Here is a 27,403-nt window from a genome sequence, read left to right as displayed (position 1 = left end):
TGCCAAGTCCTAGGGACAGTGAGCAAGACACAGTTCCTGACTTCGAGGAGCTTAGCATTCACTGGGAAAAATGTGAACAAATCATTACAAAATAACATGGTATCACATTATAGACAAGGGACAGACGACTCCCAGGAGCAGAAGGAGAATGATCAGGGCAGAGAGAACTCCTGATCCTGACAGAGGAGGAGGAATTTCTACGTAGACAAGCAGAGGAGCAAATGAGGGAAGAGATGAAGGCTTGATGCTGCGAGGTGCATTTGGGGAACTCCAGAAGAGAAGCAGGAGGGGTGCACTCAAAGGGAAGGGGAGGGGGGCGGGAGGGGAAGCCATGTGAGCCTTCAGCTTCTGGTTAGCAATCCGATCTTTGTTCTGCAAGTCGTGGCACCACGGCTGAGTTACAGGGGAGGGCTGCAAACAGATCTGCATGCTAGGAATCTCATCCTTGCCATCTGGATGAGGAACATGGGGCAGGAAAAGCAGACCAGTGGGAAGGTGCTGGGATGATTCAGGGGAGAGACTGAACCAGAACAACAGCTGTGGGAACCAAGTGGCGAGAATGCCTTTGACAAGTGCTGGAGAGATTTTTATAGGACAACTAGACAACTTGGTCAACCTCTCATGCATATTACGATTAACCAGTGTTTTGCAGTGAGGGTTAGAGACCTAACTCCACAATCAACCTGTGTCCATAGTAAAGCACACAGCCCTCTAAACAACTCCCTTACAAATGAAGGGTTGGACCCAGCCCATTCACTGAGAAGGTGCCGCATGCATATATCAGCTAACTGTCCTCGACGCCCACAAAACACAAACACATTTCTTCCAACAAGCACTTTTGTTTGTTGGCATCATGATTAGCACATCTTAATGTTGTGAAACACAGCTGGACTTTCCATTTTGTTTTTTAATAAATACAATTTTATTAATTGATTTCTTTCTGGCTGTTCTAGTTAAAAAAAATTTTTTTAAAAACTAAATAAAATCCTTTCTAATCACCATTGACAGACCAAAAACCATGAGAAGTGACCAGAAAAGGAGAAAGTAGTGGCAAGGAAGATCTTCCCTGATGGGAAGCAAAGAGAAGGGGTCAAGGGGTCAGCCATTTCTCCATGACTGCAAACTCCCATGAACTTTTTGGAGAGGAGAGGGAGAAAGTAGGGCATCCTAAGACGTAACACAAAGAGGAAAGGTTTCGAGCCTAAGCTCTGTGAGTGAACCACACTTACCAGTGTACCTTCCAGGGCTTAGCACATTGTAGATACTCAACAAATGTTTGCTGTGGGGAGAAAAGGAGGGAGGGAACAGGGGAGGGGAAGGAAGAAGGAAGAATTCACTGGTGTCAAGGAAGGGCACTTGGGCACCCACTGACTCTGTCCCATGGCAGAGGGCCTCTGTCCACGCATCCCCCTGCCCTGGATCAGGGAGAAGAATGAGGCACAGAAAGGGAGACAAAGGACTGAGGAAGCTGAAAGTGTGTCCAAGCATCCTTACTCCTCTTAAGGGTTCACCAGTCACTTGATGGGTTATGTCATTCTGCTTCTGAACAGCTAAGTCTTGCAAGCATCACACTGCTGTCCCCTCTGCCTGGAATGATCTCCCCCCAGGTCACAACTCAAAGTTGACCCCTCAGAATGACTTTGACCAACCCACCAAGTACAGCAGACGTCCAGGCACCACCATTTCTCACTATTTTATTCTTTTTAGAGCCCTGATCACTCCCCCAAATTATCTTCTTTATTTATGTTTACTTGTTTCTTGTCTATTGCCTCCCAATAGAATGTAGGTTCCCAGAGAGCTAAGGTCTTGTTTGCAGCCCTCATTCACCATACCTTCCAGCCAACAACCACTCTCAGCACATAATACAGTCTCAATGAATATTCTGCTGAATGAATAGCAAATTAAACAGATGAGGATGCACAGCAATAAGGATGGATCTGAAAAGTATGTTTGGTGAAAAAAAAAAGTGCAAGAAACAGAATGAGATCGATAACAAAATTCTGTTAACACGGATTCAAAATACAGACATGCAAGGCACTAATGCATTTTGCCCACCATTAAAATCATTGACTATGTTCAGGAAGGTGGGGATTGAGGTGCTGGAATAAAAGGAACTACTTTCATACATGTCATACAAGCAAGCAAACAAGAAAGAAGCCTCCTCGGATCAATTATAATCAAAGTCATGAACTGAAATACAGGGGACAAAAGAAGGGAAATTAGAGGTACCTAATACCAGACCCACACTGGCTTGTTACTTTTTTGTTGTGTTTAATTTCTCTTTCCTTTTTATGGTCACATCTGCAGCAGAGGGAAGTTCCCAGGCTAGGAGTTGAATCAGAGCTGCAGCTGCAGGCCTACGCTACAGCTAGGGGAATACTGGATCAGAGCTGCATCTGTGACCTACACTGAAGCTTGTGGCAATGCCAGATCCTTAACCCACTGAGCAAAGCCAGGGATTGAACTCTCAATCTCACAGAGACAATGTCAGGTCCTTAACCCACTGAGTCACAATGTGAACTCCTGGCTTAGTATTTTTCATTGATAGATATAAATATAAAGAAAAATAGCAAATAAATAATAAAACTAAAAACAGATCATATAACTGTCTAGTAAGTTGCGTAATGCCTGCCATGGATTCAGTTCTGGGGCACTGTGTAAAGGAGAGAGGTACAAAGTGCTTGGGCCAGTTGGGTGCTGAAGTTAAGATTCTATCATGCAATTGGATTAGGAAGATGTGGTATATATACACAATGGAATACTACTCAGCAATAAAAAAGAATAAAATAATGCCATATGCAGCAACATGGATGGAACTAGAGACTCTCATACTGAGTGAAGTAAGTCAGAAAGAGAAAGACAAATACCATATGATATCACTTATATCTGGAATCTAATATACAGCACAAATGAACCTTTCCACAGAAAACAAAATCACGGACTTGGAGAATAGGCTTGTGGTTGCTAAGGGGGAGGGCGTGGGGTGGTTGGGGAGCTTGGGGTTAATAGATGCAAACTATTGCCTTTGGAATGGATTAGCAATAAGAGTCTGCTGTATAGCACTGGGAACTATGTCTAGTCATTCATGATGAAGCATGATAATGTGAGAAAATAGAATGTGTACATGTATGTGTAACTGAGTCACCATGCCGTACAGTAGAAAAAAAATTGTATTGGGGAAATAACAATTAAAACATAAATAAATTTTAAAAAAAAAGATTCCATCAGGGCTCATTGGTAACAACCCTGACTGGTATCCATGAGGACGAGGATTCCATGAGGACAAGGGTTCCATCCCTGGCCTCGCTCAGTGGGTTAAGGATCAGGCGATGCCATGGATATGGTGTAGGCTGGCAGCTACAGCTCTGATTTGACCCCTAGCCTGGGAACTTCCATACGCCATGGGTGCGGACCTAAAAAAGACAAAAAAAAAAGAAAGAAAGAAAAAGAAAAAGAAAAAAAGATTCGGTGACCAGGAAAGCCGCCCTCCTTCTGGATGAGCAGAGCCCTTCTGGTATGGTTAGTGGTTACACACCCTTGGCTCCGAGCCTCAGGAACTTTCTCAAACATCCTCTTCTTTACTTAGTAAACTCTTTCAACCAGCACACTACACAATTCCCAAGCCCAGCATTTTAGAAGCATGAAACAAAAATGTGGCTACAGGGCTCCCCACCACAAGTATGAGGGAGAAGATGAGAGCGGATGATTAGACCGGATGGACACGTCCCCAGGAGCCACACACAGCTGGCTGCACAAGTGCAGACACAAATAACCTCCAACACCCAAAGAAGGTCAGCACCAGATGCAACTTGCAGCAGTCCGAGGCAGACCCCGCTCCCCCTGCTGGGCAGGACTGTCCTGGAGAGCCTTGTGTAAATGACAGAGCATCAGTTGGATTCCCTTTCTGGGGCTTGTTGCAGGGCCTGGGGTCAGCACTTTGTCTCTGCTCTGTCCAACTGAACATGTGCAGGAGAAGGACCAGCTCATCGAGACGTGGAACCAGGTTTGCCTCAGCTGCCAATGCCCCCTCCACTCACTCCGCCAAAAAAAAAACTGGAAGGCACATGCTGTACCTTTGAAAGGTATTCGTTTATTTCACTCTAAACCTCCTGAGCTTTTCACCTAATCTCTAAAGTTCTGAACGTGCAATCTTCTTACTAGTAATAGACACTGGCTTATGTCCAATGGCTTTCAAAGCATATTTCTTGGTTCTGTGCTTTTATTCTGACAGCATTGACAACAGGTAAATACATAGAAGTTCATATAAACGCATTCACATTTGCACATGTATAAACATTGCAATCAGGACTGCTTTTTATAGTAATCATTGCCCCATGCTCTCAGCCATCCTCATTACTTCTCATGCAGAAGAGAAAAGGGGGGAAAAAAACGGAAACACTCTGCTCTTAAGATAACTTACTGGTGACCCCTGGTAAATGACAGCCAAGCAAAACTTCAAGGAACTTGTTACTTAGAGCTTGAATTTCAAGCAAACATCTCCTGCATTTCTAATGAAAAACGGATCTTTCCCCCTGCTTTTGAAGTGCTCTTTGGGAATTGTTGGAGTGTTCTCTGCAATCTTTTATACCCAGCCTAAGGACTCTGACAAACTCTCTCTTTCCCTTCAAAGGCTGGTTAACTATGTGATGAATACACCTGTCACTTCCAATTCTAACCTGACTTTCTGTTGTGATGGCTGTAGAGTTTGGTATCTATGGTAACTTTTCAGTGGCTCAACATCGATTAAAAAAAAATGATTGGCTTATCAGGGTTGCTTGGCTGATTGATGGAAATAATCAGTTGCTCAAAATAATCATGACAGATAGTCTCTTAATTAGCTAGTATTTGCAAGATTCAGAAATGTTAGATTTCATTATTTTTTATTATTATTATTTCCATGCGAAAAGTACCTGAAACTTAATTCTACTGAAAGAGTTCCAAGTTAATTTGGACTGACTTGATGAAGGAAACTTGATTCAATCCACATCTCTTATTTAGAAGCCAAATGGCACATTTTGTCTAGTTTAGAAAATCCACTCCCAAGGTCAGAGACTAATTTAGGTTTTTTTTTAAATCCAGTTCAGTACTAAGAAACTTTTTAGAGCATTTGCAAATTAATTATACAGCTTTCCATTCTAATGCTTCTGCAAGGATGTAAAAGCAGGAAAAACAATATTGTTGGAGAGACTCGTTGGCTGGATAGAGCCCGACCTTCCCACTGAAATGTACATGCCTTCTATTTTAATAAAACGTTTTAAATTGATGTCTTCAGAAGTGTGGTAATGTCCCAGAGACCATATACAAGATAATTTTAGGTAGCCCACAAACTGTTTTCAATAGCCAGCTATTTCTTTAATGTGAAATTGCTGTTATTCAACCATTCTGTATCTAAGAAATACAAAGGTGGCAATTTCATATGGTAAATAAGCTATTATCCTTTAAAAAAAATAATAATTGTATTCACTTCCTCAGACTGCCAAAGCAAAATATCACAAACTGGCTGGCTTAAAATAACACAAACGTATTGTCTCACAGGTCTGGATGCTAGAAATTCGAAATTGCATCAGCAGAGTCACGATCCCCCTGAAGCCCTGAGGGAAAGCCTTTCTTCATCCTAGCTTCTGGTGTTTGCTGGCAATCTCCAGCATTCCTTGGCTTGAAACTGCCTTTGACATCACATGGTGTTCCCCTGCTGTTTCTGTCTTCACACGGCGATCTTCTTATAAGGACACCCGTCATGCTGGATTAATGGCACATCCCATCTCATCTTAGCATAACTCATTACATCTACAATGACCCTATTTCCCAATATGGCTACATTCTGAGGGATGGGGGGTTAGGACTTTACTATGGGAATTTGGGAGGGACACAATGCAACCCATGACAATAACCCACACATTCAATCTGTGATTTCAAGGATCAGACTGCTTAACAGAAGGCTAAAATAGGTATTTTGTTCAAGCTGAAGTTGACATCAAGAAAATTAACGAGGATGTCATGCCAGCACAGCACAGGTGTAGGCACTGTACAGGGAAAGGCTGAAACTGGAAGGGAGGTGGACTGCAAAACTGGCCACAGGCCCTCCCTCCCTGTTGCCACATCCTTATGTAGAATGTTGTCCCTACATAGTATGTTCTTACTCCCATCAAGAGATAGAAACTCTTGCTCTCCCCCTTGATTCTGGCTGGCCTTAGGATTTGCTCTGACCAATGGAATAGTAGCCAATGTGGTTTAAGAAGAAGCTTGAGCAGTGCGTGCTCACAGGGGCTGGTCCTCTCACCGGGTCTACCTTGCTGAAAGGTGAGAGCCCAACCACGGGAAATAGAACAAGACAGCTGGCTGATGACTGGTCAGTCCCTAAGCTGACCAGCCGCCAACAGCAGGCATGTGACTTGAGCCCCAGACCAGGCTAGCCAATCCCCCAGCCTATATCCACAGGACCACCCAGACAAGCCCAGCCCAAATTGCCAACATGCAGCACGGTGAGCTAGGGAAAAAAGAAAAAGAAAAAGAAAAAAAAAAAAGATTGCTGTTTAAACATACCACTTAAATGTCCTCATCAATTTTCTGTTTATTTTAACTGGTGATTACAACAGTTTTCCAAATTGTCTGTTTTTTTGGGGGGGTTGTTTTTGATTTTTTTATTGTTTTGTTTTGTTTTGTTTTTTGGGTTTTTTTCCCCATCAAAATTGCTCTTAGTTGGTTCAGGACTAAAACAAACACTGAGATAATTTGGAAGAGGATAGGTAGGCTGGGTGGGAAAAGTAACTTGTAACATTCCAATTTCAAGTTCATTTACTTTCAGCCTCTTCTCTCACTGTCCTGTGAATTCAACCCAAAAAAGCCTTAGTGGTAGAGAAAAAGGACCCAGACCTAAGGGGAGCACAGCAACGAATCAGGTCCTATTTTCCCGCAGGACATCTTCCGCTCAGCTGGTTTCAGAGAGTCAAAGGAGAGACTTCTATAAACGGAAACCGCCATTCCTGGGGACCTAACTGTGGGGCTTATGATCATTCTTTCCAGAATCCTCCCTGGATGGAATGCTACTTGAGACCACCTTGAACAGCATCGTGGAAAGAGAATTACATTCTTAAATCACAACTGCTGGGATTCCCCCCCCCCTCCCCCGCAAAGGAATCCACATCAACTTGTATTTCTCCCCATTCATTTGTTTCACTGCAGTCAGAGGAATCTTTACAAAACACAAAACGGACGCCTGTTTTTAAAATGTACACAGCTTTTCATTGCTTTTCTGCTCATAACCAGATTCCTTAATATGGCCTCTATGATAATATTAGTCTGCTTGGGTTGCCGTAAGAAAATACTACAGATTGGGTGGCATAAACAAAAGAAATTTATTTTCGCACAGTGTTGGAGGCTGGACGTTCAAGATCAAGGTGCCAGCAAGGTTCATTTCTCCTTGGCTTGCAGATGGCTGACTTCTCCACATGTCCTCACATGGCCTTTCCTCTGTGACATGCATCCCTGGTGTGTCTCTCTTCTTATAAAGATGCCAGTCCTACTGGATTAGGCCCCACCTGTATGATCTCATGTAATCTTAGTAATATCCCTAAAGGCCTTATCTGCAAACTCGGTGAGGTTGGGGGTTAGGGTTTTCAATGCAGGTTTGAGAGAGCCCAAGTGAAGTCCATAACAATGGCCTTCCTTGGCCTGTTCTCTGCTCCCCTCTCCAGACCCTTCACACGCCACTAACTCATTAGCTCCACCGTCCAGCCACTCTGGCTTTCTCCCTTATTGGACTGCACCCATCTTTCAGCAATTGAGGTTTTATTTTTATCCAGGTCTCCTAAGGATATAAGCTCCAAGAGAGCAGGGAATTATTGTGCCTCATTCTCATCACTGCTTGGCATAAGCTAGGCACTCAGTAAATTTGCAAACTGAATGAAAAGTTTAGCGATGGCCCTAAGATTTATTGCAACCACACAGGTCAGTGTGACTTGCAGATATGGAAATGATTCCTACCTATGCATGTATTCATGCAATAAACACGCATTCAGCACCTACTGCATGTGAGATCCTGAGGATGCAGAGATAAATAAGATAGCAGGTGTCAAGCCAGTCCCTTTGCAGGCAGAGTTCTCTAATTGAACCACATTCCCTTTTCCCATTATATTCAATCTGCAGTCTACTCTGGCCCGGGTATAAACAGCCAGTGAGATTTTTCCAACTATGTGATACTTACTTAGCACCGCTATTTACATTCATTGCACATACATTATTTGAACATCATAATGTTAGAAATAAAAATCATCCTACATCATTAAAAGTTTAAAAGGGGATAGTCATGCTTTCAGAGATGTATCCTGATTATGGCGCCAGGAAAATGACTCAATAAATTCTTCATGGTTTTATGGGTAGCTAAAGAAAGAAATTTCAGGTAAGGATTTTAAGATATATAAATAATTGAAAGATACGTACTAATTTTAAAAATCATTCTCGGGACTAATATGACTACTAGATGAATCGCACATTTTTTCATAATGTCGTGATAGAAACTGAAGTAAGAGGAAGTAGAAATAAAGCATATATATATATATATATATATATATATATATACACACACACACACCAATGCTTCTAAAAGTCTGGGAAAATTAAATAAATTCAATATGGGCAGAACTTAGGAGATCTTACCGGCCCAAAAACTTGATTCTGTAAATTCCTTCCAATCTGAAAATTGTAGCTACCATTTGATGTTTGCCTGTGATCTGCCAGCTTCTTGGTTAGGTGCTTGATAAACCCTCCCAATCATCACACGAAGTAGATATCATCCTTCCCATTTCACAGAAGGGACCATTTTAGGTCAGGAAGCTGAAAACACAATGAATAAGCAGCAAAGCTGGGGCTCCACGTCCAGCCCGTCTGACCCTTGCATTCTCCCCTGCTGCCTCAAAGCTGTCAAGAATAGTTCTGGCTGACTCCCTTTGTGGAAAATCTGAGATAAAAATAAGTAAATGAAATGAATTAAAGTAGGTTTGGGACTCTATTTTGAGACTGGGAATATGATTCCTAAATGCCTTCTGGAGCTCAGGAGAGAGAAAAGAAAAGTCCTAAGGCTTTTCATCCATCTTCAGGAAGCAATTGAATTTCCCCTGCAAGGGCGTGTTTAGCTTGGTCAGGGAGTGATACAAAGAGAGCCATGTGCAAGACCAGACTTTTTCACCCAGGAGAGATGGGACTGAGCCCTCTCTGATGTGACATCAGGACAGGGGAGGATCCTTCCCCAGCCTGAAATCTCCACCAGAGGAGAGCCATCTCTTATGGTCGAGCTATTTCCCCCAGCAAACAGGGGGGAAGCTCTTTCCCCCTAAACCACTGGTAATGGGGGGGAGAATTGGGAGGGTGGGAATCACATACACCCACTACTGTATAAAACAGATGATGAACAAGAACCTACTGCACAGCACAGGAAAATCCACTCAATAGTTTGGAATGACCCATATGGGAAAAAAGAATAGATACATTTATATGTATGACTGATTCACTTTGCTGAACACCTGAAACTAACACAACATTTGAAATCAACAATACTCCAATAAAATTAAATTTAAAAGAAAAATTGCAGGAGTTTCATTGTGGCTCAGTGGAAACGAATCTGACTAGTAACCATGAGGATGAAGGTTCAACCCCTGGCCTCGCTCAATGGGTTAAGGATCGGCATTGCTCTGAGCAGTGGTGTAGGTCACAGACGCAGTTCAGATCTGGCGTTGTTGTGGCTGTGGTACAGGCCAGCGGCTACAGCTCTGATTTGACCCCTAGCCTGGGAACGTCCCTATGCCATGGGTGAGGCCCTAAAACGACAAAAAAAAAAAAAAAAAAAAATGCAGAGGAGCCTAGTAGGATAATTAGATCATTAATACCTTGGCTTATTTGGTTTAGTCAAGTGCAGTTAGGCAATCACTTCCCAGTCTTTAAAGGAAGTAAACCCAGGTAAACAAGTTCAGGGTGTGGAACCCCTTCCCAGAGAAGGGAGCAGAAGAGGAACTGGCCTCACTTTCCTTATTTCACCAAGTTATGGGGACCAACCCTACCTACGATTCAAGTAAACTGGCCTCACTTCACTCCCAGGAAGAGGGACATGTCTTCGTGTGCCTGTCTGTAAATGGAGATAAAGATGATAAGTAGGATGGCTTGAAGGTGAGATGATTCAAACAAGCACAAGACACTGTTCTGCACACTAAGTAGAGTGCTGAAGACCTTGACTGGCACACAGGGATGGTTCAAGGTGTGTGAGTGTTTCAACCTCCACAGACCTCAGTCTTCTCATTTATGAATTAAAAGCAGCAATGCTCTCCACTGCCAGGGCCACAAATATTTACTGAGCACCTGCTCTGTACCAGGACACAATGGTGACTATGATGTACTCGTTTCCAGCCGTCACTGAGCGTATACTAGAGAGAGAGAGAAACTTTATCAACAGTTCTCAACCATCAGTGGCCAGGGTCACACCAACATGCAACTACAATTGTTGTGGGTGCTTAGGAGGAAAAGGACTCAACTGGTGGGATCTCAGGAAGGTCTTTCTGAGGAAGCGATGTTTAAATTGACTTAGAGATGAGACACTTGGGGCCGATGAGCTGGGGAAAGAGTGCTCCAGGCAGAGGGGGGCCTGTGGGTAAAGCAGATTCGAGATAAGTCTCAGGACAGCTACAGCACTGCTGTTTCTGAGACCATGCACGTGTTGGCCTCTGCCGTGGACAGAGACAACTGTGGCAACCTCATGGGGGGTGTGAGGAGGGCAGAAAGTCTTGGGTCACTCCCTGGCCATGCAGCCTGAGGCCACATGGCTCGTGGATGCAGCAGAAGTGCATGTCTTCAAGAACATCTTCTTTTTTTTTTTTTTTTTTTTTTTTTTTCTTTTTAGGGACGCACCTGCAGCATATAGAAATTCCCAGGCCAGGGGTCGAATCAGAACTATAGCCACCAGCTCATGCCACAGCCAGAGCGATGCCAGATTCTTAAGCCACTGAGCGAGGCCAGGGATCGAACCTGCATCCTCATGGATAGTAGTCAAATTCATGTCCACTGAGCCACGACGAGAACTCCCAGGAACATCTGTTCTTAATGGCTTTAGTCCAGCCCCAGCACTTTCCTCAAAAGAGTACCAGCATCTCCAGAACAAATCCCCTCATCTTCCCTTCCCTCCTTCTACTCTGACCCTCTGCTCTCTCCTAATCCTTCTTTGGTTCTTCTCTGACTATAAAAGATCAATGTGAATAGCAAATTTTAAGATTTTTCTTTTGTAAGATGAGCAGAAGTTTAAAATATTAATACCATCAAATGCTGGAGGGGGTGCCAGGAGATGCAACACCACCACTTGGATAGGGAATTCATAACTTAGTGAACCTTTTTTTTAAACAATTTGGCAGCATCTATAAACATTTTAAGCGCCCATGCCTTCGAATGAGCAATTCCACTTCTAGGAATCATGCTTTTAAAAAATACTTGCTCATACGCACAAAAGGAGGATATTAAAAGTTGCATATAGCTATTTGTCATGGATGATAGTGAAAAACTGGGAACAACTTAAATGTCCATCAGTTGGGGAGCAATTATGATAGAGCCATATTCTGGAATACTATGAAGCCAATAAAAAGAAATAATTAAAGTCTAATGATTTCTAAGACATATTGTTACATGGGAAGAGCAAGATGCAGAACAGTTAAAATACTGTGTATCTATTAATTTTTTTTTTTTGTCTTTTTGCCATTTCTTGGGCTGCTCCAGCGGCATATGAAGGTTCCCAGGCTAGGGGTCTAATCGGAGCTGTAGCTGCCAGCCTACGCCAGAGCCACAGCAACACAGGATCCAAGCCACATCTGCGACCTACACCACAGCTCACGGCAATGCTGGATTGTTAACCCACTGAGCAAGGGCAGGGATCGAATCTGCAACCTCATGGTTCCTAGTCAGATTCGTTAACCACTGCGCCACGACGGGAACTCCTCTATTGATATTTTTAAAGACACATGTACATGGAGGTGTGTAAGCATGTAAATACAGAGGAAGGAAACAGAAGGAAGCATCACACAACCAGCAGAGGATATCTCTAGGGAGAGAAGTGGTGATTATGTGGGGGTCAGAGGCAAGAGTTCATGGTCTCCTAAAAGAGTCATGGTCAAGTTCATGGTCTCCTTCTATGAAGCCCCTTGAGAATTAAATTCATAGAGACAGAAAGCAGATAGTGGTTACCAAGGCCTGCAGGGAGGAGGGAATGGGGAGTTAATGTTTAATGGGTACACAGTTTCTGTCTGGGAGGATGAAAACCTTCTAGAGACGGATGACGGTGGTGGTTGCAGAACAATGAGAATGTACTTAATGCCACAGATTTGAATACTCAAAAATGGTTGAAACGGCAAATTGTATGCTGCATATATTTTGCCTCACTTTTTTAAAAAAAAACATCACTTACAAATAATTCCATGGGGATTCACTTCCAGTGTGGGGCAGCTGAGGACCAGGGAAGGCTCGTGTTTGTAGGAATGGCAGTGGATGCCAGGAGGTCACCAAAGGAGGACCATATCGACCTCCCACCCATCAGACTCCAGAACAGGAATTTGAACCAGGTATTTACAGGCTGAGCGTCAGTCCAAGCTCCCAACCTCGAGCGCCTTTGCAATGACCTTCCTACATGACCCAATCTTCTCAATTCCTGACATCAAATGGTGTGACTGAGGGACAGACTCATAACTGTCACTTAAGGGAAGAAACAAAAAACAAAGGAAAGAAAGGCCACAATGGTTTAGCTCAGCTCTTAAAGGCTCCTGCTCAGAACCTGTAGTTAAGTGAGTCCTCCAGCCTTTTTATAGTGTGTGTTCACATTTACAGCCTGCTGAGCAGCGGCTGGTTTTCTACCTGAGCTGGCTTCTTGGAGACAAAGCCCCCAGTGACATCAAATCATGAGGAGCAAATAAGACTAGGGCCGGGCCCCCTTGTGCCCAAACAAGTGACATCTGGCATCTGCATATCATTACTGGAAGCCCACTGAATAAAACAGAAGGGCCACGTTGATTGCATCCAGCCAGACCTCCATTTGATGCAGGAACCAAATAAACACAAACCAACCCAAGGCTCGTAACATTTCCCCGCGCTCCTACAGGCATCTGTCCGAATAAAAGAGAGGAGATGTTTATGCTGGCAGAGGAAGTCCAGGTCAAAGGTGGAGTGAGAAAGGCTCCAGGACTTAAGAAGAACCCAGGGCAGGAAGGCAAATGTCACTGACAGAAAGTCCATCGTGGTCACAGGTAACCAAATAGTCTCAGCCTTTGATTTTTACAGGGGGGTGATTTATGAATCGTGGCAAAACAGAAGGGACATACCTCGAGTTAATGCCCATTTAGACGAGAGGATAAAACCCTGGTGTTTACTCTCAGCGCTGTTAATATCTCAGACGAATACTAATCAGAGGTGTTTACTGAAAACGAGAATGAGGCCATTTTCCCGCGGCAGCCCAGGTCATCTGAACGACCTTGCCCTTGAGAACTGCAAGGCAGGAATTTGTTCAGTCTCCAGGAAATTGTGAAGGTCTAAATGAGCAAATTCGAGCTATCCCAGCGTCCCTTGAAAAATATACACCGAATCACAGAGGAAGAAGCATAAACTCATATTTGGCCGGAAAAGGAGACACAAGCTAAACTCTCTTAAAAGTCTGATATTACTTCCCAATACAAAAAAAGCAGAATGAAAACTGCATTTTCCAGTGAAAACAGAGGTTGACATTGACCATGGGGCCGACCTTCCCTTAGCACCAGTCAAAAGAGATGGCAAAATCATAGTACTTAAGAGTTGGCAGGGCCTTGGTGTGTCACCTCCCTGCCTCCCTGTCACTGCAGGGATGCCTTCCCAGCCTGCCAGAGGCTCAGAGCTCACTCTCTCACATCAAGGGCCCCCACCCCTGAGAGCTGAGATGAAATCGCTCTCCTTAGAGATGCTACCTGGCCCCCAGTCCTGCGTGCACCGCAGTGAACCAGGACAGCTCTCCCTGTTCCTTCTCAAACTTTCCTCCAGGCAACACATCATCAGGTCCTTGGGTGAAGTGACTTTTCTAAGCACTAGACCCCTTGCCCCTGAAATCCTGGTCAATATTTCCACCCTTCTTAGCCCAAGAGTTTCTTTGAAGCACAAACTTGAAAAAGCAAGTGCCTCCCCTCCCCACCCACCCCTTAATGCCACTCTAAGCTGTTAATGATCAGTTACGCTTGGTATGCAGGGGAGCAGAGCCCCTACAGCCGACGTGGCAGAGAAAGGTTAAAGCAGAGAGGGAGAGAAGAATAAGGCATTATTGGGCCAGTGGGGAGAAGCGGTGAGAGCAAATACAAAGAAAAGAAGAAGGAGGAATGACAAGAACTATCTTAGCTTCCATCACAATTTTACCCAAGGTGGATGTGGCGCACAAGCACGTGCGCACACACACACACACACACACACACAGACCACGCACTCATTAAGTAGCCCAGACAAGCAGTCAAACAGCTGAGTGCACCACCTGATGTCACTCTTCTGACCATTAATGGATCCTGCATTTTCTTCCATTCTAACAACTTAATCACTTACCCATCATCTTCTCTCCATATGGACTTAGAGACAGTGTTTGGTTAAAGAGCTTCAATCTCTTTACAAGCCACCCCATAAAGATAAGTGGAGGTATCAAAATTCTCCATGAACTAAGACCTCAGACTGCAGAGATTCCTCACACAGAATACTTTCGGATGGCCACTGGGAGTCAGAGGGAATGACCTAATAAAAGTGAAAACCAGGGGCAGGCAGAGCGATAATGCATATGGTCAAGAGAGCTGTTTTGATATGGAAATTTCCTTTGCAGAACTGAATGGGTTCTCTCGGCATTTTCCCCAGCTTGACTCTCTCTAGTTGAGTTTTCAATTCCAACTCTCCATTATCACCCCGTTCCTTAACCCCCCATCTGTCCTATAACCCATGAAATCAGGTAAATTTTTTCCAATCTTTTGTACAAAGTTTATTAAAAAAGAGTAAACCCTCTTCAGATTGCAGGTGTCAAAATTCCATCATTTATTTACCTTTGTCTAGAAGAATTAAAATAGAAACTTTTTTTTTTCCCTTGCATGCTGATGAGTCCTCTAAAGATCCAACCATTTCAACTAGTTTTCTTACACGGCACAGAGGAGCACAATGCCCCCTCCTCAAGCAAGGGGAGATAAGGAAAATGAAAGGGGGAGTGGAAGGAAGTGAGGTATCATTTATTCTGTTGTCTCCTTTGGTTAAAAAAAAAAAAAAAATCACAGCCATGTTTTGCCTGCCTGTCAGCTTTACAAAGCACTTTCACTCAATGGCCTTGAGCCTCACACACGCTGCAGGGCAAGCAGAGGAGCTGTCATGGTCCCCATTTAGCACACAGGAAAACTGAGAATCACAAAAGGCCAAGAATTTGTCCCACGCCCCAGTGACTCACATACCCAAACACATAGTCCAGCCTGCGTTTGAGTCCCACCTGTCAGTCTTCTGCAAAGCTACTAGAAGATCTGTTCGGCCCTGGCTTTTCCACAGCACTGGAGATTCTGAGCAGTTCTCCTGACTGTGCCCTTCTCCTGCCTCTGGATCCCCTTCCTAGCCAATGTCAGCACCAACACCATCCATACCTATCAAAAGTATCTGATTATGTCCTCTCACCCACCGCTTCAGCCAGCCCTCATGTGGGCAAGTAAACTGATAAAGCAACTCCCGCTAAAGCATTCTCAGTGGAGCTTTAGTACCTTGTCAAAGTCCACAGTTAGTTAGTGGATTAGGATCTGAACCCCAAACAGGGTACAATTCCAGGTCATATCATAGGCACCGTGCAGTAAACATTCCCAGAATCCCCTGATGACACCTCTTGGAAAGTTATAGTCTCTGTATATATCACACAAGCAGTAAAAAGACTATGAACTTTATAATTATGCCAAGCATGGGTGGCAGGAGGCAAGCCTTTAAAGATTCCCCAGACAGAAGCAGTTTTGCACTTGGAGTGGCCCCTGTGACAGGTGATAAGGACATCCTTTCCGATTGCCACCACCAGGTTCCACAGACACCTCCAGGTTCTGTCTTTGCCCAGAACGGGTCTCAGAACCTCAGTGTAAACCCAGTGACTGATCACACCTACTATTCTGCCGCTCAGATGATGGACTGAACCCGAAGCCTGTTCACTGCCAACAGGGACATCCTGGCATGCTCCTGGACCCTGTTTCTGCCCAAGTGCTTCAAAAACATGCATCTAAGGGAAATTCGACTTCACCTGATACTTAGGACCACACCCTCCACAAAGCAGAGAATATTCTAGACTATTCTGTGAAAGCCTTTGATTCAGGTTCACATTTTGTTGAGAACAGATACAGGCCAAGCCCTGGGGCGGGGCTACAACTGACAAGGACGACACTGATCGCCACTTCCAGGCTTTGACCCCAAGACACACGCTGCTGCGGCAAATCCCCCAATTAACATTATCTTAGTTACCCTTCATGAACCCGGAGGTACCCATTATTATTATTCCAGAGCAGATGAGAAAACCAGGGCCTCAGAAATTTGCCCAGAGTTAAATAAAGGTCCAGCCAGGATTCAGTCCCTGCTCGCCTGATGAAAAGTCCTAGACTCTTAACTACAGTATTATTAAAACAGGCCCAGGCAATGAGAACACGACTCCAATGCTTGAGATTGGCTGGAACAAAACCCAACTATGCAAGTGCTTATTTCAAACTCCCAAACCTACACAATGATGTTAGGTCCTGGCAAACAAACAGACACTGCAAACAGGCTCCTTCTCAACATACTAGTTTCTGTTCTGGGGCCAACTCTAAATACCATATAACCAGACGTTCTCTGTGTATTTTTGGAACTTTCTCAGGCATAACAGGAATGAAAACACTCATCCACCGTCGGGGGAAATGGAGATGATGTGTGGAAGAAACTCTCAGCAAGCAGTGCTGGTGTGGAAAAGGGGAAAGACGGAGCTGGCTCCCTCCTCCTCTGTTCTGGGTGGAATGAAACCCATGCTGTCCAACCTGGCCATTCCCCCGGGGTCCTCCCCTTCCTTTTTGGCCCAGTCTTTCTTAGTCCCTCTCTGTCTGTCTTCTTCCCCTGCCCTCTGTTCCCTCTGGCCACCAGAATCAATGGACTGGAAGGGGACACACATAGGGAAGGTACCCAGAGCAGGGATGATAAAATGCACAAATCAGGTTCCACTGCATCTCCTTCCTTTGCTCCTCCATTGAAAGACTCTACTGATCAAGTATCAGGGCAGTGGGAAGGGTCAGAAAATCCACTGGCCTAAGAACTAGTAGCTCTGGCTTCTCATCCTGACCCATAAGAGTGTGAGCCTGAGCCTCACTTTCTTGGACTGTAACATGGGAGACAACAGAACCGTCTTTCAAATTCCTTCTCATTTTTTGTTCTTTTCTTTTTAGGGCCACAACCTGTGGCATATAGAAGTTCCCGGGCAAGGGGCCACATCGGAACTGCAGCTGCACCAATGCCAGATCCAAGCCACATCTGCAACCTGCGCCATAGCTTGCAGCAATGCCAGACCCTCAACTCGGTGAGCGAGGCCAGGGGTAGAACCCGCATCCTCGTGGATACTAATTGGGTTCCTCACCCACTGAGCTACAACAGAAACTCCCCTCATTTTTGAACCCAAGAATTTCTGTAGCTGGAAATAGTATTACAAAATAATTGGTATTATAAAAAAAATAACAATAATAATACTATAACAAAATAATTGGCAGGTGGCTCCTAGGTGAGACCCAAAGACTCTTCCTACCCTCCTCCATTGAATTACTGATCTGGTTACTGATTAATAACTGATCACTGTCAAATCAGTCTAGATCATCTAGACCTGCCAAAGTGGCTGTTCTTTTTCTCTGTGTGGCCCACTTATCAAATGAATCTAGCAAACGCCTGAGGATGGTGCTGTCTAATTTGTGAAGGGTTTCTGAGAAACAAGTATGAGTAATCTTCTCCATCCAGGGTGTTTGGCTTTACATTATTTCCATACCACTGTTGACGTTGTCAGGCTGCTCAGGCAGAGACCCGTGAAGACAAATAAGAATAAAGTTTAAATGCTGGACATTTATTTTCTTTTCAATCCATCTTCAAGGTAAACCTGCCTCTTCACACGGAAGACAGGTCCTTGGGATTTTAGGAGCTTATCTCTGGTCCCCGGGCAAAGTTACAACCTGTTAACAAAGGACTATTGTAATCAAAGGAATCTAACAGAAAGGTTTCTATTGCCGCTTGCCTGGGAAAGAAAGTTTTTCTTTCCCTAACTAGTTATTAAAGTACTTACATTTAAATTGGGGATATTTCAGTGACATCAGAATACAGACCAACCCTGAGCCTTTGTGCAAATGTAAATTACTGCTTGAAAATGTTCTGTTAACATTCAATCTACTTGGATTTTCCTTTATTTTTTTCATACCTTGCTACATTCTCTTAGTGGCTTGTCTTGATTCAGTTAGCCAAAGGAGGGGTTGTGTGTGTGTGTGTGTATGTGTGTGTGTGTTAAGAAGGAACAGAAGAACAATGACATTCTTTGAACTTAGTTGAAGGTAGCTATTTAGAATTTGCTAAATTAGATGGACTGAGCATTTTAGTTCTGTCAGGCACACGCATCTGATAAGTCTTTGATGCATATCTCTATCGGCTTGTGGTAAGAGCAAAAATTAAAGGCAGGTGGGGAAAGCCAGCAGAGCGCCTAAGAGGCAAATCTAGAACATGCTATAACATTGTTATTATTGGCTGGGGTCAGGGCTCTGCATCTTTCCCCTGCATCAGGAGTCGGGGTTGGTTTGGCGACACAGAGGGAGGCCCCTGATTGGATTCATATTGGGCTGACAGTGGGAGGGGGGAAAAAAAAAAAAAAGGCAAAACAAAACACTGGAGCAGCTGCAAGGCAAGTAAAGAGTGGATCCTGGTGGCCAGACAGAGAGCAGCAAGGGGCGGGGGCGTGGCTTGGGGCTTCCGTGGGTGGAGACTTTCTGGCGTATCTGCCAGGTATTCACAATTTAGACCTTCAGCAAAAGTCACTATCCTTGGTGTTTAAATTAAGACCCACTTTGGAAATGAGAATAACTGTTTTCCTTACTATTGGGGAGATATTCGTGAAGGTGGATTCCAAAACTGGAAGGTGACTTTAGAAATTCCAAATGTGACTTTAAAAAAATCAGAGATTTATACCAAAATGACAACTCCTCGCTGTCCTCCTGTGTTTGTTCTCTTCTTTTTTGTCCTTTCCTGGAACTGAGTGGTTGGCGAAAAGAAAAGAAAAAGAAGATGCAGAGAAAGGGATCGTACGCAGGTTTAGAGAGCCAGCTTCCTCCTCTCCATCACCAACGCGGCAGCAATCGCAGCAGGACTGGCTACCTTGAATATTCTATCCTCTGTGTATGAAATTCCCCTCAGTTTATCCATATTTCCTTTTCAACAGATTTTCTGCTCAAACAAAGCACTGTAAGAGTTTAACTGGGCTCAATCCTGGCTCTGAGACTCAGACACACCTTGGGAAGAAAGGTTTGCATTTTCAGCCAAAGGCATAGTACTTTCGCATATGGGAAAAGGATAAGGGGAATTTGTTTCACACCCCTTGTGCCTGCACTATTTGTGTGCAGGCTTTTGATAAGCACCTGAAAAAAAAAATTAAAAACAGAATGTGTGCTGGCATCCTGAGCAAGTGCCCAGCCAGCTTTCTGGGGGCAAATACCTCTTATCTGCTGAGTCATTCCTATAAAGCCATTCCTAGGAGATGTGAGCCAACGCCCCCAGAATACTAGAGGCTGCCCAGGGGGTGATGTATAGAGAACAGCTCAGGACACAGTCATGTAGAGTCAGGCTTGGCTGTGAGCTCCATGATGTCGCTGAGCACCCTCTAGTTCCATGACGTCGCTGAGAGTCCTCTAGTTCCACGACGTCACTGAGTCCTCTAGTTCCACGACGTCACTGAGAGTCCTCTAGTTCCACGACGTCACTGAGCGCCCTCTAGTTCCACGACGTCGCTGAGCACCCTCTATCCACAATGTACCCTCTAATGCCCGGAAACTTGACACAGCATCATCTCTGTGGTGTGAATGCCAAGCCACTCTGTGGAATCTTGGGGACAACTCTTACTCTCTCCTGCACTTTGGGCTCCACCTTCACGTTACACTTGGTTACCGCTGCCTCTCAGGGCACCAGAGAGACAGAGTGCTCACCTGGGAGGTGCTCCACATGCACAGCCCATACTAGAAGGAACTCCACCTTTCTCCCTGGTCATATGCTACCCTTGGGATCCAAGCTCCACTGTCATAACACCTCCCACATCCTGCCTTTCTGGCCTCTTCTCTCTGCTTTTTCTCCCAACTCCTGCCATACTGAGAACAGCTCACCTTCATTGAATGCTTACCTCGTACCAGGGGCTTTACATGGGTTAACTCAATTAACCCTGTTGTGATTCCCACTTAAATGAGTAGGAAATTAAGACTGGAGGGTTAGCAAGCTGCCCAAGATCACAAAGCTAGAAAATAAGGATTTGAAGGCAGACTTTGAATTGCCTGAACTTACGCCCTTCTACCATTACATTATCCTTCCCCTGTTGTTGAGATATTGATCACATCAAAGTTGCCCTTGATATTCATTTAAAGGCTGCAGTAAAAATGAAGGAGGCGGGGGGAGTGTAGGTTCACAACATGGTGCTATGGAGATGGCTGCATACATTGTCTTTCCTTCGCACAAAGCTTCTGGATGGGTGGTCTGTGGACCATCAGCAGCAAAATCATCGGGGAGACTTGTGAAAGGTTTTTGCTCCTGAGCCCTAACCCATGCCTGCTCCGTCAGATTGCTGAGGCTGGAGCCCAGAGCCCTGCAGGTTCAGTAAGCTCCCTGAGTAAGTCTTACATATGCTAATATTTAAGAACCATAAACTTAAAGGAAATGCAAAACTGCTTTCAAATGATCTATGGAACAGTATCTGTTGGCACACAATGATGGGGGGGTCGATAGTGAGGGGGAACTGGAGGGATCTTTTTCCATAACCGTCCAATATAGTGGGGAAAAAAAAAATTTGAAATAGGATTCATCATCTGTTACCTGAGAAAACATTTTTAGGAAAAGACAAGAAACACACTCATCCCTCCAAAAATTGAAAATGGAGGGAAATTCAGTCATTAATTATAAGCCTACTTGGTTTGTTTTCTTTTTTTTCTTTTTCTTTGCTTTTTAAGACCAAACCTGCAGCATATGGAAGTTCCTAGGCTAGGGGTCAAATCAGAGCCGCAGCTTCCAGCCTACTCCACAGCTCATGGCAAGGCCAGATCCCCAACCCACTGAGGGAGGCCAGGGATCGAACCCATGTCCTCATGGATATTAGTCAGATTAATTTCCACTGCACCACAACGGGAACTCCCTGGCTTGTTTTCATTCTTTTGTTTTCTTTTGTTTGTTTTAGATTTGGTTCTTTTCCTCTTGAAAGATTGTGATGTTTTAGCTGGCAACACCTGTGTTTCTTAAAATGTTCTTGCCCTGCAATTTCCAAGGAAATCTGGAGCTGGTCATCTCACAGGAATGAGGCCAGGGTTCACGCCAGGGAGCTGCCCCCCCCTCCCCCGCCCCAGCTCTCAGCACCAGCAGGACACAGACTAGGGCCATGGCCACTGGTGGATCACCAGGCCTGATCGCTCTCCTGGGGAGTGGACTGTCATGGAAAGACAGAGGTGCAGAACTGGAAAGAACTTGAAAGATTTCCCAGTGGAGTCCTCAACAGTTACAGGCTCGAGACATGAGGAGACCAGCCCTCTCTACAAACCGGATTGGGGCTTTCTCCAACCAGCCCAGGTTCTGAAATGAACCTCCCAGTATTTCCTGGAGGTCATTGATTTGTATAATTTTTCACAACTTCATTTCCTTTCTGCCTCCCCTTTCCACCTATACATTTTTTTTTTTTTTTCACTTTTTTTGGCCACCCCACAGCCATATGGAGTTCCCAGGCCAAGGATCAGACCCGAACTGCAGTTGAGACTTAGGCCACAGGTGTGGCAATATTGAGTCTTTAATCCACTGTGCTGGGCCGGGGATAGAACCTGCATCCAGTGCTCCCAATATACTGCCGATCCCAGTGAGTCACAGCGGGAACTCCTGTAGTGCTATTGTTAACATTTCTCCTTAAATCAACTCATGTTTTTACTCAAATGTATTCAAGAAGCAAACTTTAGGAGTTCCCTGGTGACCTAGCACTTAAGGATCCTATGCTGTCACTGAAGCGGCTCAGGTCGCTGCCATGGCACAGGTTTGATCCCCAACCTGGAAACTTCTGCATGCCATGGGTGTGGCAAAAAAAAAAAAAAAAAAAAAAAAAAAAGAAGAAGCAAACTTTGAATCAGTACTGTAAGTGCCCAACCCTCCTTGTCTGAACTCACTGAAACTAAGGGACCCGGTGGATTTAGATAAGGAGGGATGATTTTCTACATTCTAGCTGGAGAGCTCACTTCAGAAGAACATATACTAAAACTGGAATGCTACAGAGAAGATTAGCACAGCCCCTGTGCAAGGATGACACGCAAGTTTGTGAAGCATTCACATTACAACCTCCTGTGTATCTATTGAAAATACAGTTTCCAGAATGCCATCCCCAGAGACCACGTTTCCATGGGTAGGAGGTGTGACCCAAGAGCAGTGGTTCTCTTGGCTGCACACTGGAATCGCTTTAGTTTTGTTGTTGTTGTTGTTTAATGGCCACACCTGAGGCATATGGAGGTTCCCAGGCTAGGGGTCAAATGGGAGCTACAGCTGCTGGCCTACACCACACCCATAGCAATGTGGAATCCAAGCCACATCCACAACCTACACCAGAGCTCGAGGCAATGCCAGATCCTTAACTCACTGAGTGAGGCCAGGGATCGAACCCCCCATCTTCATGGATCCTAGTTGGGTTCATTACCACTGAACCGTGATAGGAACACCTGGCTTGAGTTTTTAAAACAAGTGATGCTTTGGTTTCACCTTCAGAGGTTCTGATTCACTGGGTCTTGGGTGCACCAGGCTTTGGGAGTTTTCAAAGTTCTAAAGGGCAGCAAGGCTGAGCGCCACGATCTCAAGTTGGTGCTGGAGTCCTAGAGGGCTGGCTAGAGACGCCATCAGGATGGAAAGACTCTAAATCCTTCCTAATTCGCAAGGACTTTGATTCTGTGAAAAGAATGTTGAGATCGGGCAGTAGAGGGCCTTAAATGCTGGACAAAAGGATTTGTGCTTTGTTTTATTTATGGGTAGCAGGAGACATATTAGATGTTCCAGCGGAGGGATGATTCGAGACCTCTCGCCTGTGTACATTTCATTGCTTTGGTGCATGATGGCCCCCCTCAGGGAAAGAAAGGAGAAGAGCAATCTGCCTCTACATTCATGCTTTTAGCTGGGACGGGGCCACCACTGCCACATCCATTGTGGCAGAGTCTGGCATCTCTGCATAGCACCAATAGACACAGCCACAGGGGGAGAAGGGGCAAGAGTGAGAACACAGCCTGGGGCAGCAGGCAGTGGAGCACAGCCTTAACCAAAGTGAAGGCATCCTGCACCAAAGAACGGCCCCACTGGTGGGTCAGAGACAGCAGGAGGTAGGGTGGATTTTAAATTATACTTTAAATTACAACCCCCTTCAGTTCTCCTTTCAAACTTCACTTGAATCAAGTTGAGTCTCAGTTGAACAGTGTATTTTTAATATGCAAGAAAGAATGTATGTGTGTATACATATATGTATGCATATATGTATGTATACACACATATATGTATGAATGAGTCACTTTGCTATACAGCAGAAATTGACAGACCATTGTAAATCAACTATACTTTTAAGTTTAATTATATATTATATACATATAATATATGTATGTATACACACATAGATGTATGAATGGGTCACTTTGCTATACAGCAGAAATTGACAGAACATTGTAAATCAACTATACTTTTAAGTTTAAAAAAATAGGAGTTCCTGCTGTGACACAACAGGAAGAGCAGGCGTCTTGGGAGCGCTGGGACGCAGGTTCCATCCCTGGCCCAGTACCGTGAGTTAAAGATTCAGCATTGCCGCAGCTGCGGTATAGGTCAAGACTGTGACTCGGATCTGATCCCCGGCCCAGGAACTCCATATGTTGCAGGGTGGCCAAAAAATAAAAAAATTAAATAAAATAAAAATAAGAAAAATTCTAGCCAGAGACATCACCTGCCTGGGGCTCCAAGCTAGGGGCCTTCTCTCTCTTTGCCAAAAGGAGAGCTTGGCAGGGGTCAGAGAACTGCCTCCCCCTGGAAAAGCCACACCATTTCTTCCCGTTTAACTAAATCCTGGCTTGGCTTCCTTCTAGGCTGTTTCCACTTCCCGCCTAAGTTTTCTCAGCCTCTGCTCCAACACATGCCACCTCCCCTTCCTCTCCACTCCTGCAGCACTTACGGTCACAGTTTAGCATTGAGTTATTCTTTAATAACACAGGATACAAACTCTCAGAGGGCAGAGACTATAGCTTATGGGCTTATGTTCTTCTCATACCCGCCCAGGGCACTCAGAGTTAAGCACTCAACAAATGCTCTTCCATTCCCAGATTGTAAGCCTCAAGACTCATCCACATATATACCTTGTTGAAAATCATCTTTGGAGCCCCTTTCAAAAATCTGTTGCAAGGGGAAGGGAAAAAAAGAATTACTTTCCATATTTATCTTTTTTTTCTACTTCATTTAAAAAAAAAAATAGCCTTGAGGTTTATGTCACTTATAATCAAGTGGCAGTGAACTTGATGCCCAGAGTATGCACACAACTTTTCAAGAGACCAGCATGATATATGCATAGATATTAAGCATGTCTCCTTTTGTGTGCTGTCTTTCAGCAAATATCAATGGTTTTTCAGAATAACGGACAATGCTGTGCTATTACAGCACATGCACCTGTATTGCTAGAAACCACTCAGTCTTAGAAATAAACAGAAAATCCCCCTAATGCCTCAGGGAATAAAGGGAAATACAAATATGGCAGTTCTCATCATTTACCTCTTCAGCACTTGGCTCAATTGATGTCTTCAAATCAAAAAGCACTGGAAGCATCCAAACCCAGAGTTCAGCTTTAATTCTCTAGTTTCTAATTGGCTTTATTAGCGCTTTACTGAGTTGTATGTACATTTTTTAGGGCAAATAAGTGACTAAGGTATAAATTCTTGTTAGTGGTTAACACTGAAGGTGTTATGCTGGTAGAAATGTAAAATGGTGGATCACTTTGGAAAATGGTCTAGCAGTTCCTCAAAAGGTTAACCATAGGGTTGCCCTATGATCCAGCAGTTCCCCTCCTAGCTATGCCGTATGCCAACACAAAAACCTGCATAGCAGCATTATTCACAACAGTCAAAATATGGAAACAACCCAAATGTCCACCAATTCATGAATCAAAAAATAAAATATGGTATATCCATACAACAGAATATTATTCGGCCATGAAAAGGAATGAAGTACTGACACATATTACCACATGGGTGAACCTGAAAACATTAATGCTACCTGAAAGAAGCCGGCCAAAAAGACTTCACAATATATAATCCCATTTATGAAAATTTATAAAGGCAAATTTATAAAGACAGAAAGTTGATGAGAAGTTGCCTAGGGCTGAGAGAGAGGAAGGGGTTGGGGAGAAACAGGATATAAGGTTTCTATGTTGAGAGATAAAAATATTCTACAATCAGTTATAGTGACAGTTACACAAATGAATAAACTAAAACCACTGAATTGTACACTTCGAATGAGTGAGATACAAGGTATGTGAATTATATCGTTTTTTTTTTTTTTTTTTTTTTGTCTTTTTGTTGTTGTTGTTGTTGTTGCTATTTCTTGGGCCGCTCCCGCGGCATATGAAGGTTCCCAGGCTAGGGGTTGAATCGGAGCTGTAGCCACTGGCCTACGCCAGAGCCACAGCAACGCGGGATCCGAGCCGCGTCTGCAACCTACACCACAGCTCACGGCAACGCCGGATCGTTAACCCACTGAGCAAGGGCAAGGACCGAACCCGCAACCTCATGGTTCCTAGTCGGATTCGTTAACCACTGCACCACAACGGGAACTCCGTGAATTATATCTTAATAAAGCTGTTACTTTTTTTAAAGTTTAAAAAGAGAAGGCCAAGGGCTCCAATCCCTCTGTATACCTCTTACTAGCTGTGTGGTCTTGAGCAACTTGTTTAACCTAAGCCTCAGTTTTCTCATCTGTAAAATGGATCTGCATTGTTGTAAGGATTAAATAAAATAATCTACATGGAGAGTTTAAACCCATAGTAAGCTCTCAATAAGTGTTATTTAGCTATGTGCATTGTCATTTCCTAACTCCTAGAGGAAGAGTGTAAATCTGGGAGCCTCCTGCCATAAACCCAACTGAATTTTATGTAAGTGGCAGAAATAACATCAGAGAAAGGACTCAGAAATGAGAAGAATTCTTCTGGGGAAAATTTACACTTCAGCCAGACCCTGCTCTCTCCTTGCCTCCCCCCGCCACCATTGACATGAAACAGGATTTAAAGATATTTCACATCAACAAAGTGAAAAGACAACCTATGGAACTGAAAAAAAATATTTGCAAGCCCTATATCTAGTAAGGGGTTCATAGCCAAAATATACAAAGAACTCACACAACGCAGTAGCAAAACAAGAAGCAACCTAATTTAAAAATGGGCTAAGGGGAGTTCCCGTCATGGTGCAGTGGTTAAGGAATCCGACTAGGAACCATGAGGTTGCAGGTTTGGTCCCTGCCCTTGCTCAGTGGGTTAACGATCCGGCGTTGCCGTGAGCTGTGGTGTAGATTGCAGACGCGGCTCGGATCCCGAGTTGCTATGGCTCTGGCGTAGGCCGGTGGCTACAGCTCCGATTCCACCTCTAGCCTGGGAACCTCCATGTGCCGCTGGAGCGGCCCAAGAAATAGCAAAAAAAAAAGACAAAAAAATAAATTAATTAATTAATAAATAAAAATGGGCTAAGGCAAAAAAAAAAAAAAAAAAGAACACAATAAAAGCAGTGTGGTTTCTTGAGGAGGCGCTCTTAGTCCCTGAGACCTTGAGTCCCCAGGTTCCCACCTTTACTTAAAAAAAAAAAAAACAACAAATGGGCTAAGGCAAGGAGGAGGGGGAGGGAGTGGGGTGGATTAGGAGCTTGGAGTTAACAAAGGCAAACTATTGCCTTTGAAATGGATTAGCAATGAGATCCTGCTGTGTAGCACTGGGAACTCTGTCTAGTCACTTATGATGGAGCAGAATAATGTGAGAAAATAGAATGTGTACATATACGTGTAACTGGGTCACCATGCCGTAAAGTAAAAAAAAAAAAAAAAAAAAAAAAATGTGTTGGGGAAATAACAATTTAAAAAAATAAATAAATTGTTACTTTCGAAGTCAAAA

At 44.1% G+C, this 27,403-nt stretch overlaps 1 long non-coding RNA gene and 1 other non-coding gene across 6 annotated transcripts in view; one reads left to right on the top strand and one right to left on the bottom strand.

Moving 5' to 3' along the window:
* LOC110256949 (uncharacterized) overlaps nt 1-27,403 on the bottom strand; it is an 879,371-nt gene that overhangs the window by 598,680 nt on the left and 253,288 nt on the right. The window lies entirely within an intron of this gene.
* On the top strand, nt 22,473-22,577 carry LOC146396151 (U6 spliceosomal RNA). Its single transcript, XR_014830668.1, has one exon. It is a non-coding gene; the product is annotated as a U6 spliceosomal RNA (small nuclear RNA).

This window comes from Sus scrofa, chromosome 15, assembly GCF_054392235.1.
Source record: "Sus scrofa isolate SSC_HxYL_T2T_F1_AM1 chromosome 15, Sscrofa_HxYL_maternal_Yorkshire_Landrace_v2.0, whole genome shotgun sequence".
Taxonomy (NCBI): domain Eukaryota; kingdom Metazoa; phylum Chordata; class Mammalia; order Artiodactyla; family Suidae; genus Sus; species Sus scrofa.
This window is presented reverse-complemented; position numbering and strand designations above follow the sequence as displayed.